This window comes from Nomascus leucogenys, chromosome 1a (assembly GCF_006542625.1).
Source record: "Nomascus leucogenys isolate Asia chromosome 1a, Asia_NLE_v1, whole genome shotgun sequence".
Lineage (NCBI taxonomy): Eukaryota > Metazoa > Chordata > Mammalia > Primates > Hylobatidae > Nomascus > Nomascus leucogenys.
Window position 1 is genome coordinate 1,271,372 of NC_044381.1, and position 13,087 is coordinate 1,284,458.

The following is a 13,087-nucleotide window of genomic DNA, read 5'->3' on the forward strand; positions in this document are numbered from 1 at the left end:
CAATCAGTGATTCAGGGAGAGGACCATATTTTAAACAGCAGGCAATAACTCACTTACTGAGGGTTTTCTGTGTGTCAGGCACTGTACTAGGCACTTGGCTCATCTATAAGTGGAAGAGTGCTTGTTTTTCAAGAACAAAGGGAATAATAAGAAGAATAAAAGAAGGCCAGGCACAGTGGCTCACGCCTGTAATCCCAGCACTTTGGGAGGCCGAGAAAGGCCAATCACTTGAGGCCAGGAGTTCAAGACCACCCTGGCCAACATGGCAAAACCCTGTCTCCACTAAAAAATACAAAAATTAGCAGGCGTGGTGGCATGTGCCTATAGTCCCAGCTACTCAGGAGGCTTAGGTTGGGGGACTGCTTGAGGCTGGGTGGTTGTGGCTGCAGTGAGCTGAGGTTGCACCACTGCATTCCAGCCTGGGCAACAGAGCGAGACTCTGTCTTTCAAAAAAAAAAAAAGGGGGGGGGGCCAGGCACGGTGGCTCACACCTGTAATCCCAGCACTTTGGGAGGCTGAGGCGGGCAGATCACAAGGTTAAGAGATGGAGACCATCCTGGCTAACACAGTGAAACCCCATCTCTACTAAAAATTCAAAGAAATTAGCCAGGCGTGGTGGTGGGCACCTGTAGTCCCAGCTACTCCGGAGGCTGAGGCAGGAGAATGGCGTGAACCCGGGAGGCGGAGCTTGCAGTGAGCTGAGATCGCACCACTGCACTCCAGCCTGGGCGACAGAGCGAGACTCAGAAGGATAAAAGGTAATAATCCGAAGCGTACCTTCGTTTCAGGTGGAAGGTGAGAGAGGCTGCAGAAAGCTTAGGGCTGGGCGCGGTGGCTCATGCCTGTAATCCCAGCACTTTGGGAGGCCAAGGCGGTCAGATCACCTGAGGTCAGGAGTTTGAGACCAGCCTGGCCAACATGGTAAAACCCTGTTTCTACTAAAAATACAAAAATTTAGCCAGGCGTGGTGGCAGGCGCCTGTAATCCCAGCTACTGGGAGGCTGAAGCACGAGAATCACTTGAACCTGGGATGTAGAGGTTGTAGTGAGCCGAGATCAAGCCACCACACTGTAGCCTGGGTGACACAGCAAGACTCTGTCTCAAAAAACAAAACAACAACAACAAAAAATGCTTAATCAATATCTGGTTGTCGATTGTTTAAGGAAAAGGCCAAGTGAGGGTATGACTGGTTGGTAGAAATATGTATCTTGGTGTAAGCAGTTCTAGGAGTGATATGTATCTTTTGCTGTTGTTATTGTTGTTTCTGTTCAGTGTTAACACGTTTTGCATTGCACCTCAAATATTTCCTTACTCCTTTGCCTTTGAGACAAAGGGCATGAGTTTATAAGTTGAGTTGAAAATAGATTAAATATATAGTACGGCCTATGCCCAGCAAGCAGAATTATCTATGCAAGTTATGTAGCCCACACAGAAAAAGAAATGCTGTGTGGCCTCATTAGCACCCCAGGATTTGTGGGGCTTCCCCCTGGGCAGCCTTAACCAGGAAAATTTCATAGTCTCCTTGGCATTCCATCCCAAGATTTAAGACTTCTCCTTTCATCTTCTTGAGAACCATCGACTGTACCCTTGAGCTCAGCCATCCCACGCACTGAGGCTTATGTGCACTTCCAGCCCAGACCTCCCTCCTAATTCCCCACTGTACCTCTGCACTGAAACAACCTCTTAGGATCTCCTTCTTAGCACATTCCTCCTCCTCTAGGCAAGGCTAGTCATTTTCCTCATCTCAGCCAGAGCAGTAATTACTGAAAACTAACCCAATATGGTGGCTTCTGAGCTCAGGTGTCTTTCAGTGACTCGTGCTGCTTCCAAAATAAAGTCCAACTGTTTGGCTTGGCATGCAAAACCCGTAGTCATCCATCCCTTGCCTATTTAACTCCTCACACACCCCATTCTGTGGTCTCCTTCCCTTTGCATCTGCTCTAGGTGCTCTTTGAAGACTGTACTTCCTCCCCTTTGGGGTCAATTTAGTCATTTAAGCCTCATTTCGGGGGTGGTGTCCTCAGATAACCCTTCTTCGCATGCCAGTTTGGGTTATCTACCACTGTGGCTCTATAGCTGTCAGCTCACACCAATGGGATAAGTATTTAACATACTGTTAAATTACAGTACGCCGTAATAACTTCTCTTCCATCGTTCTGTATTCCATGAGTACAAAGACTATGTCATTAATCCCTGTCTCCCTAGGATTGTGTCTAGCCCTTAGTAGTCACTTAATAAAGGCAATGAAAAGGAAGTAACTTTGACTTTCAATTTAAGTTTGACTAGGTATGGTCAAACGTTAGAAAGTGGCAGTGAACTTCTTTTGAAGTCAGAATTCATATTTTCCTTTAACATCAGATATTGGCAGCCAGCTTTTCCAGATTTTCTTGGCCAAAAATATTACTGAAATTACATGCCCCTGGATTTTGATCTCTAGGATGATACATTTACAGCATGGAATTATTTGTCTCAATAATTGAACTTTACCTTAGGACTCTAAGAGAAGAGGTTAAAGGAATCAGTGGTTTAGTAATTGTATTGTTAATCTTAAAATGAAAGTTGAATGGAAAATATTTTAAAAACTGGTTGAGAAGATAATTATTGAGAGCATGGAAAAATAATTACTACATAAACTGTAACTGGTGCAGATGGAGGTTTTATGAAAAATAAAGCAGCTTGTAATTTTTTACAACTTCTTTCAAATGCAAGTTTAGTAACCTTCAGGCACAGGGTGAGTCCTTCCTTTTGGATGGGTCTTTTAAAATTAATTTTATAGCTGCACATAGACTGCCAAGGTGAGAGGCAGGGGAGGACATTTTCATTCCACTGAGTCACATTGAGGATTTATCTTGTAATTGATTATCACATTATCTGCTTTGATCCTCATTAGATAATGAGAGTGGTATTTTGTTTTGTTTTGTTTTTCTTTGAGATGGAGTCTCTCTCTGTTGCCCAGGCTGTAGTGCAGTAGTGAGATCTCGGCTCACTGCAGTCTCCACCTCCTGGGTTCAAGCGATTTTCCTGCCTCTGCCATTCAAGTAGCTGGGTTTACAGGCATGCACCACCGCACCCGGCTAATTTTTTTTGTAGTCTTAGTAGAGACGGGGTTTCTGGAACTCCTGACCTCAGGTGATCCACCTGCCTTAGCCTCCCAAAGTGCTGGGATTACAGGCGTGAGCCACTGCTCCCAGCCTGAGTGTGTTTTAGCAAAGCAAAATCGCAGAGGTAACATGGCCCCCTCCCTCCACATCTTATGAGGTTTCCTACCATTTTCTGTCCAATCGTGACTTTTTCTACACTCACTTTTAGTGCCGCATAAGAAGGATATTTAATGAAACCTTTTATGGGCTATTGATAAGAACCCAACCCTTGGCCGGGCATGGTGGCTCACGCCTGTAATCCCAGCACTTTGAGAGCCGAGGCAGGCGGATCACAAGGTCAGGAGATCGAGACCATCCTGGCTAACACAGTGAAATCCCATCTCTACTAAAAATAAAAAAAAATTAGCCAGGCATGGTGGCAGGCGCCTGTAGTCCCCAGCTACTCGGGAGGCTGAGGCAAGAGAATGGCGTGAACCTGGGAGGCGGAGCTTGCAGTGAGCCATGATCGCGCCACTGTACTCCAGACTGGGAAACAGAGTGAGACTCCATCTCAAAAACAAAACAAAACAAAAAACCCTTTTTTTCTTGCCATTCAAGTTACTTCCAACAGTGCTACCCCTTCTCCCAAGACGCTTAATGTAGTCTGTCTGTCCATAGCATTGTATCCAGATTCTTAAACCTGGCATATGAGCTCTCAGTAATTAATTCTGGCTCATCTTTCTGGCTTAACTGTTTAAATATGTTTTATTTATTGATGTTTGAGACAGGGTCTCCCTTTGTCACCCAGGCTAGTGTGCAGTGGCATGTTCATAGCTCATTGCAGCCCCGAACTCGTAGACTCAAAAGATCTTCCTGCCTCAGCCTCCCAAGTAGCTGAGATTACAAGCACATGCTACCACACCTGGCTAAGTTTTTTGGTAGGGACAGAGTCTCCTTATGTTGCCCAGGCTGGGCTCAACTCCTAGCCTCAAGTGATCCTCTGGCCTCAGCCTCCCACAGTGCTGGGATTATAGGCATGAGCCACTGCACTGGGCCATAAATAGATGCAAGTCAAAATCCAAGAAAACCTTGAAACAAATTGCCTTACATGGTAAGAAAGGTTTATCTTTTTCATAAGTTCAGGGATGAACTTCTGGGGTTAATTTGTAATTGCCCAACTGCAGAGACAAAGCCAATTCACTGAGACTGTGATATTGCAGTAAAGAAAGAATTTAACGAATGCTAGGCTAACAATGTAGAAGATGGAGTTATTATTCAAATCAATCTCCCCAAAGGCTCAGAGAGTTAGGGCTCTTCAAGGATAGTTTGGTGAGCAGAGGACTTAGGGAATGGGTGCTGCTGATTGGTTGGGGATGAAATCATAGGGGTGTGAAAAATGGTCCAATCCTGTGCCACCTCACCTGCACTGAGTCCATCTCTGGACTTCCTAGGTGAGGCACAGGATTGGTTGAGTTGAGTCCTGGCTCCCAGTGGGGTCACTCAGTTGCCTGAATGCAAAAGTCTAACAAGCATCTCAAAAGACCAATCTTAGGTTCTATAGTAGTGATGTTATCTATAGGAGCAATTGGGGAAGTCACAAACCTTGCAACCTTTGGCCATCTGACTCCTGAGCAGTAAGGGATTATAGAAAGTATGCCTACATGTTAGCAGAATTCAGGCCCCTCCCATTATTCTAGTCTTGTGGCCTTTTACTGGTCTTACAAAGGCAGTTTCAGCACGTGAACAAGGAAGGGAATCAGTTTCAGGGAGGGACTGTTATCATCCTTGTTTCAAAGTTAAATTACAAACTAAGTTTCTCCCATGGTTATCTTAGCCCATGCCCAGGAATGAGCCAGCCTGTGAGGCCAGAAGCAAGATGGGGTTGAACCATGCTAGATTTCTCTCATTGTCATAATTTTTGCAAAAGGACTTTCAGATTTAGTGGCCCACTGATATCATTAGAGGCCCAGGTTCTTATCGTCACTTCACTCTGCCATCCACTATGCACTGGTACATCCTGGGACTTGCTCTGCCTCTTGGCAAAATGGCTACAGAAGTGCCAGGCATCACATCTAGACAGGGCATCTTGTGGCTCTTGTAGGAGTAAGGAAATATTTCCAGACGCACCCTAGAGAACATCTTACATTGCACTGACCAAAAATGAGTCACATGGTCCTTTATAAACCAGTCACAGGTAAAGGGAATGCCGTTACTATGGTAACCAGCATAGGGGGAACAGAGATGGAGAGTCAACCACCAGGACTACAGGGCTTCCTTTTCTCCCTTTATATGTCCCTCCTCCACCCTGACCTCATGGTGACCCTAAAAAGCCTGTGCCTGCCTACCACCAAACCTGCTCTCTGCCCCTCTAGATCCTAGGTACCCAGCCCCCCAGGCCTATACCCGAGTTCCCTTTGCTCCATGGAACTTTCCTTGCCCACTTCCTGTTCTACACCTTTTCCACCTGTGTGAAGGTCACATCTCTCTAGCTGGACCCTGAGGTCCTTTGGGGCATGCCTGTGCTGCTCTCTATTCCTTCATGTGCTTCGTAGAGAACCACAAACGCTGACTTTATTTGTGCAAACCTTTCCCCCAAAATGCTAAGACTAATATAACCCACAGATGGAAGTACTCTTACATCCTGTTCATAATCAGCCCCTTGAGACTGGAGCTAGTCTTTAAAATGGAATAATAGTGTTCCCTTTCTATTATTAGAATAGTAAGAATTCTATATTAGTAGAATAAGAAAAAGTTAATGTGGCATTCACAATTTATTAATGTCCCTTCATCCATTTGCTCACATTCCTTTTTATTCTTTTCTTTTTTTCTTTTTTTTGAGACAGAGTCTTACTCTGTTGCCCAGGCTGGAGTGCAGTGGCACAATCTCAGCTCACTGCAACCTCTGCCTCCCTGTTTCAAGTGATTCTCCTGTCTCAGCGTCCCGAGTAGCTGGCAATACAGGTGCACACCACTATGCCTGGCTAACTTTTGTATTTTTAATAGAGACAGGTTTCACTATATTGGTCAGACTGGTCTTGAACTCCTGGCCTCAGGTGATCCACTTGCATCGGCCTCCTAAAGTGCTGAGATTACAGGTGTGAGCCACCATGCCTGGCTTTATTCCTTCTTAATGAGGCACAAACTCAGTTTCTGCGTGGTACATATAGCCTTTAGATTTTCATAGTTTTACTCTTTTTCTGATACTCTCAGACAAATGGTTGTACGTCAGAATTATCGGAGGAGCTTTCAAAAAATATGCCTATCCAAGCATCAATTAAAGATTCAGTTTCAGTTGGCCTGGGTTAGGGCCCAGGCTGCTTTTGTAAAAGTTCCCAGGGATTCTAGTGGGCGGCCAGGTTGAGAGCTCTGCTCTTAGATCTTTATATGCAGAACTCTCCTTGCTGAGAATTAGCAGAATAATTTCAAACTTTTCAGAGCTCTCATCCAGACTGCTGCCATATATTACTACTTCTCTTATTAGCACTGCTGATCATGCAGGGTATGTCCTGATTTCTTTTGTGTTTGATGGCTAAATATCCACCTTCCCTTTTTTCTTTTTCCTGCCTGGGTTGTAAACATCTCATTTCTCTTCTGTTCCACAGCGTTCAGGACAATATTAAAGAGATCATGGAGGCTCAGTAAGTTCCCATCAACAGAGTCCGAAACATTGTCCGCTTCATAACTTGCTGGGCATTCTGTCCTGTACACCTTTAAACAACCTTCCTGGCTAGGCGTGGTGGCTCATGTCTGTAATCCCAACACTGGGGGGCCAAGGCAGGCGGATCACGAGGTCAGGAGTTCGAGACCAGTCTGGCCAACATAATGAAACCCCATATCTACTAAAAATACAAAAAATTAGCTGGATGTGGTGGTGTGTGCTTGTAATCCCAGCTACTGAGGAGGCTGAGGCAGGAGAATTGCGTGAACCCGGGAGGTGGAGGTTGTAGTGAGCCGAGATTGCGCCATTGCACTCCAGCTGGGCGACAGTGTGAGACTCCATCTCAAAATAAAAACATAAACAAAACAAAAACCCTTCCTTTAGGCCCAGAGAGCCACCCTTTCCCTCAGAGACTTTTTTTAAACCAAGCCACTTTAGGCTTTGCCAGCCCTTCTGTAGTCTCCTATTCAAAACTTTGTTTGTACCTTTCAGGAATATTTTATCTAGTGCTTTATTTATTTCATCCAGTTATGTGCCCCTTCTCCCCATTTTCTGACAGTTTCTACTTTATTCCACTCCTCCAACAACTCCTTAATTTCAGCTGTATCAGCAGAACTTCTCCTACGTAATTGGAAGAGTTGTCCTTCTCTCAACCCTATTCTTTCTCAAGTTTGCTATTCCCAGGTCTTCTGTTTCCTTCAAACACTACCAAATAGTCTCATTATCTATACACAATAATGATGTGAAAGCTTTTGTTTCAGCATTTGTTGAATATTCATTTTTTCTCTGGCCTTTCATCATCTATGACAGTACTTTGTTTAGAAAATGGTGGGTAGGGTGGCATTTGTATAGTCCATTTTGTATGGTTCAACATTCATTTCATTGTAACTAATGATGACTGATAGCTGATGTCATAAGTAGTGTTTCTTGCAGCAAAGTTTCATAAATTTTAGCATGCATCAGAATCACTTGGGGGTACTTACTCAAGTACGTATTGCTGAGACTTGCCTTCAAGGATATCTGACTCACCAAGTCTGGGGTGAAGCCTGAGAATTTGTATTTCTGTTAAGTTCCCGGATGATGCTAATGCTTTATCTGGGAACCACACTTTGAGAACCACTGTCCTATGGGATCAAGAAATAAGCCAGGAACGAGTGTGTATTTTTTTCTAGTTAAATATTTAATGTTAAGATGTTTAGAATTTTTTTAGGGAGGTGCTTGTCAGATACTTTTCCTAATAGTGGTTACTCAGAGTATTTCATATGAGACTACCAATATGTCATATATTTTAAAAACTATTAGACTGGGACAGATGGGAAATTGCCTTCAGCATAAGAAAAGCCAATATTTTTCGTAAGTCCCAAAAGCAGCTTTTGGGGTTGGTTGATTCAGTGGTTCAGTGAAACCATCAGAGACTCTGGTTCCTACCATTCATTCCCCTGTGCCATGGACCATGTGCTGGTGCATCTTCAGACTCACCCTGCACGGTGACAGAATGGCTGTACAAGCGCCAAGCATCACATACAGGTTACATACAGATGCACATTGTGTAATATCCAAGCTTATGCAGTATCGGTAACTGTTAGAGAAACTGAAATGGAGGATCCAGAACTTCTTATCAAATATAATCCTTAAGATACGAACAAAGCAGTCATTGAATAGTTTCTTAGCCCATTTTCTGTGGCTTATGATAGAATTCCTAAAACTGAGTGGCATATAAAGAAATTTATTTCTTATAGCTATGGAGGCTGAGAAGTCCAAGGTCAAGGGGACACGTGGTAAACACCTTCTTGCTGATACCAGTAAAGCCTACTGAGCTGGAGTGTCACTTGAATCATATTCGCCACTTTTGCTTTCTCTTCCTACATTGGTCCTGAGGTTTTGCTCTCATCATCATCTTGCCTTTCAAGACGGTAACTAACTTGTTACCCTCTGCTATGTCAGAGAGATTGTTTGCTTCAGGATAAATGTATAAACAGAGTTTCAGATGAATCTCTATTTCCTGGCCACTGGGGCTCGAGTTATATTGTTAGCACCAGCTCTGTAAAGTGCCTCAATGTGTTTTTTCAACCAAAGGCAAAATATTTGGCAAAGAATATGTTGGTTCTTTACCTCCAGGTTCTGGGCAAACTTTGAGTTTCCATTCTTTTGAGATAGAGTGACTTTGTTGTCTTTCATAAACTTGTTAAATTTGCTCTCTGCCCTTGAAGAAGCACTTGGTTCCTTCTAATTCTTTTCTGTAGATTCCTCTCATTCTCCATCAGCATATGGAAATTTTCTCTTCTGTCCCTTCCAGAGAATTATTCTTCTCTCTGCCATTCAATTTGACTGTATTATTGCCAGGAAGAGACAGATAAAAGGGCATCAGCAATGTCAACAACTTAGGAACAGTTCATTCCTTTTTCCTACAGCTGAGCAAGTGGATTTGACTGTACTTATTTTTGTGTATTTTAATATGTTCACCTGAGCAAAGTCAATGATCTAGAAGCTTCATAAAATGAATAGTGCATAACAGAAATCACACCTCATTGTAAGTCCTACCTTCCTACAGGAGTCCTATAAAAACCACTCTTAGGACGTGCTTTTCCCCCACAGATCTGATTGCTGAACACTGTTTCACTAGGCTTCAACAGGTCTCTTCAAAGCTGTCATTTTACTTCAGCTGGGATTACATTCCACCCTATTTCACTTAAATATACACCTTCCCTTTAATTTTCTCTCACTCTTATGATTGGCAGTAATCAGTGTGGCAAGAGTTCACTTTCTTTTCACATGGAGATTTGGTCTTAGATTATTTTATTTTTATTTATTATTATTATTTTTGAGACAGAGACTCACTTTATCACCTGGGCTAGAGTACAGTGGTACCATCTGCAACCTCTTCCTCCCTGGTTCAAATGATTCTTGTGCCTCAGCCTCCCAAGTAGCCGGGATTACAGGCACACACCATCACACCTGGCTGGTTTTTGTATTCTTAGTAGAGACAGGGTTTCACCATGTTGGCCAGGCTGGTCTTGAACTCCTGGCCTCAACTGATCTGCCCACCTCGGCCTCCCAAAGTGCTGGGATTACAGGCACGAGCCACTGCGCCTGGCCTGATCTTAGATGATTTACCAAACAGTGCCACACCCTCTGCCTTCTGTGTGTGTCTCAGGCCCTAAGTAAAGTCTCTGTCTTAGTCCATTCAGGCTGCTGTAACAAAATGCTACAGACTGTGTAATTTATAAGCAGCATAAATTTATTGCTCACAGTTCTGAAGGCTGGGAATTCCAAGATCAAGATGCCAGCAGATTCAGTATCTGGTGAGGGCCTGTTCCTCAAGGGTAGCGCCTTCTATGTCCTTACATGGCAGATGGGCAAAAGAGCTAACAAGCCTCCTCAAACCCTTTGTAAGGGCACTAATCCCATTTGTGAGGGTTCTACCCTGATGATTTAATCACCTTCCAGAAGACCCATTCTTAATGCCATCACGTTGAAGGTTGGGTTTCAAAATATAAATCTTGGGAGACAGAAAACATTGAGAACCATAGCAGTCTCTCAGACCTCATTGTACTCAGCTTCATCTTAGGATAACTCCACATTTGAGTTAAGAAACCAAGAGTTTGTATTCCCAGCTCTATGCTTCGTGAGATTAAAGACTCCTGGCTTCTCATTCTCACTGCTCAGGCAGGGGTAGTCCATCTGAATGGAATCTCCTTTTTGGGGGGCACACATCATTTTTATTTTATTTTATATTTTTTGAGACAGAGTCTCGCTCTGTTGCCTGGGCTGGAGTGTGTGATCTCGGCTCTCTGCAGCCTCCGCCTCCTGGGTTCAAGCGATTCTCGTGCATCAGCCTCCCAAGTAGCTGGGATTACAGGTGCGTGCCATCACGCCTAGCTAATTTTTTTTTTTTTTTTTTTTTTTTTTTTTAATATGTGGAGTCTTTCTCTGTCTCCCAGACTGGAGTGCAGTGGTGTAATCTCGGATTACTGCAACCTACCCCTCCCAGGTTCAAGTGATTCAGCCTCCTGAGTAGCTGGGATTACAGGCACCTGCCATCATGCCCAGCTAGTTTTTGTATTTTTGTACAGATGGGGTTTCACTATGTTGGCCAGGCTGGTCTTGAACTCCTGATCTCAGGTGATCCACCTGCCTTGGCCTCCCCAAGTGCTGGGATTACAGGTGTGAGCCACCATGCCTGGCCTAATTTTTTTTTTTTTGGTGGTTTGTTTTTTTTTTTTGTTTTTTTTTTTTGAGATGGAGTCTTGCTCTGTCGCCCAGGCTGCAGTGCAGTGGCGCAATCTTGGCTCACTGCAAGCTCCGCCTGCTGGGTTCACGCCATTCGCCTGCCTGGGCTTCCCGAGTAGCTGGGCCTATAGGCGCCTGCCACCAGGCCCAGCTAATTTTTTGTATTTTTAGTAGAGACGGGGTTTCACCGTGTTAGCCAGGATGGTCTCGATCTCCTGACCTCATGATCTGCCCGCCTCAGCCTCCCAAAGTGCTGGGATTAGAGGCGTGTGCCACCGCACTTGGCCACCATTTTTAAATGTCTGTGTTGCAGTGAAATTTTAAAAGAGAGAGCTAGGCCGAGCGCAGTGGCTCAAGCCTGTAATCCCAGCACTTTGGGAGGCCGAGGCGGGCAGATCACGAGGTCAGGAGATCGAGACTATCCTGGCTAACACGGTGAAACCCCGTCTCTATTAAAATACAAAAAATTAGCCAGGCGTGTTGGTGGGCGCCTGTAGTCCCAGCTACTCAGGAGGCCGAGGCAGGAGAATGGCGTGAACCCGGGAGGCGGAGCTTGCAGTGAGCCGAGATCGCGCCACTGCACTCCAGCCTGGGGGACAGAGCAAGACTCCGTCCCCCCACCAAAAAAAGAGCTAAATTTTGATGTCAGTTTTTAAATAGATGCTGCCAAGAGCCATCTTGATAGCCCAAACCAATTTTCCATTTACACCAGTGATATACTTCAAGCCTGAAAAATGTAGTCCAGTGTGGGAAGAAGCCCTGTGATGGTGAGAAATGCAGTAAGAAACTGGGTTCTCCCATGGAACTGATAATTAATGCAATCAGATGTGAACAGTATGTTTAAGGATAGTCTGGACATGAATATGTATAGTCTGTCTTTATCAGATAAACAAATAAAAGTCTTTAACCTAATCGTTGTTTCCTGAGTTAGAAGAATCCTTATCAGATACCTGCTTTGGTCATTGGAAGGAAAGTAGAACATCCATCTTGGTGATCCTCCTTGTTTCTTAGTACTCTGTATATCCTTTCCAAGAGACGGGTTTGTTGAATGAAGTGGCCAAGATCATCACCATGAACAACACGCAAATGGAGCTGCTGCACAAAGTTTAGGGTGTTCTAAGCATTGGGATTCCAAGGCATATTACCCCGGACTGAAGAAACTTGGAACAGAGGCATCCTCAAATCCTAACTGCAGGGAAGTTTAGCCTGTGTCCTTTGTTGATGGGGCAATGATTCAATAAGAAAGAAGCCAGTGATTTTTTTTTCTCTACCTATCTTATATCTTACTCTCTTGCCATTTATTCTAATACCTTTTCATCCTATCTTAACCTTCACCTACCAACTTACCCTGATCTTAATGACAAGATAATTCATACATTTTGGTTTTTTAAGAACTACTTTATTAAGGTACAATTCACAAACCATACAGTCCACCCTTTAAAGTATATGATGCAATGGTTTTTAGTAAATTAACATAATCGTATGACCATTGCCACAAACAACATTAGAACATTTTCATCACCCCAAAAAAGAAAACCCATACCCATTGGCAATCAAAAACCCATTTCCTCCCCAACCACCACACACCCCCCAACACTAGGCAATCATTATTCTACTTTCTGTGTCCATGGGTATATTAAATACTGTGTTTTAACTGGGGATAGGATGCCCATAGTCAGAAAGGTTGAGCTCACATGAACTTTTGGCTTGGATTTCTGTGCGGATTAAACCAGCTTACTTCTGACACGGCAGATGCTGGGCTTTTTAACCTCTTTCCTCGCTGTGCTTCCTGACTTGTTACCTCTGTATCATAAAAGCATGAAAGGTCCTAGAATAAATGGGTCTGCAGAAAACTGCATGGTTAAGTTACCCCATTTGTGTTTCACAAAGATAGTGGAAGGGAATAACCTTTATCTTTGAGGGTCACATACAAAAAGCCATTTCCTCATCCTCCCTAACCTTAAAAAATCGACATTATTTTTACAGTAGCTTCTCTAAATTGACTTACACTTGAACAAACCAAAAACTACAAGAAGAATAGAGCTTAGCTGGCAGGCCTGGTTTTGAACAAGTGTTTGATTTTGCTAATCTTGGTAGTGCATAAGGTCACTTTAGTAAA

The 13,087-nt window shown here is 43.8% G+C and overlaps 1 protein-coding gene across 4 annotated transcripts in view; it reads left to right on the plus strand.

Moving 5' to 3' along the window:
• Nucleotides 1–13,087, plus strand: part of KANK1 (KN motif and ankyrin repeat domains 1) — a 202,126-nt gene that overhangs the window by 83,580 nt on the left and 105,459 nt on the right. The gene's annotated exons all lie outside the window — the stretch shown is intronic.